General features: G+C 38.2%; 1 non-coding gene across 1 annotated transcript; it reads left to right on the top strand.

Annotated features, from left to right (window-relative positions):
* The first annotated feature begins 382 nt into the window (after positions 1–382).
* LOC126015340 (U6 spliceosomal RNA) lies at positions 383–489 on the top strand. Its single transcript, XR_007498214.1, has one exon. It is a non-coding gene; the product is annotated as a U6 spliceosomal RNA (small nuclear RNA).
* Positions 490–859: the final 370 nt, after the last annotated feature.

Genomic DNA, 859 nt, shown 5'->3' with positions numbered 1-859 from the left:
ATTTTACTGATCAATAATAGGAACAAGAAAATCTGGTACTTAGCATGAAGCTCTATTCAGAGTAATTAGGGAATATGAACAAGGTACAATGAGGAAGAATTTAAACAACAACAACAACAAAAGGACAACATATCATGGCTCTGATCATGGTGGTCTATTTTGCTCCCTGGGGAAACCAACAGATAACCAACAGATTTCTCTTTAATTTGAGATTCTTTTCTTTTTCTTTCCAAAATGCTCATAGTTTTACTTTTCCATAAGAGCCCACACAGCCTTTGTGAAAGTAAATGCCCTCACAAATCATGGTGAACAAATTTCCACTGGGTGCAATGGATGAATGGCAAGGCAGTGAGGTTAACAGGAGACTTAGAAACATATACCCATGATAGCTTTGTCATCACATCTATGAAGACTGGAACAAAACAGAGAACATTAGCTTGACCCCTGCACAAGGATGACATACAAATTCATGAATCATTCCATATTTTTATATACAAGATGATATTGCTTCTATGTGGTAATTAGAAAAACTGCATAAAAAGATGCAGTGACTTAAATAAGGGTTGTTGAGAACACCATAGACCCCAGAATATAGTGAGGAGAATGAAAGAAATTAAGTGGAGGAGGAGAAAAACAGATATGAAAGAATGAGTGACAGGGACCATGGAGTCTCAGGTGCATTGGTGGTAGAACTAAATATTCAAGCCAGAGTCAACAACAATGACATCATGAAACCCAAATGTTAACAACCAAACTTAAAAAGATGCTCATGTTGTTGGCAGGCTGGGGCAGGTGGTGGTGGCATGAAATAGACTCCATTGGTGGAGGGAGGTTGACTTGGGTGGTAGAATTGATGCTA

This window comes from Suncus etruscus, chromosome 7, assembly GCF_024139225.1.
Source record: "Suncus etruscus isolate mSunEtr1 chromosome 7, mSunEtr1.pri.cur, whole genome shotgun sequence".
Lineage (NCBI taxonomy): Eukaryota > Metazoa > Chordata > Mammalia > Eulipotyphla > Soricidae > Suncus > Suncus etruscus.
The sequence above is the reverse complement of the archived record's forward strand: the minus strand, read 5'-3'. Positions and strand labels throughout refer to the sequence as shown.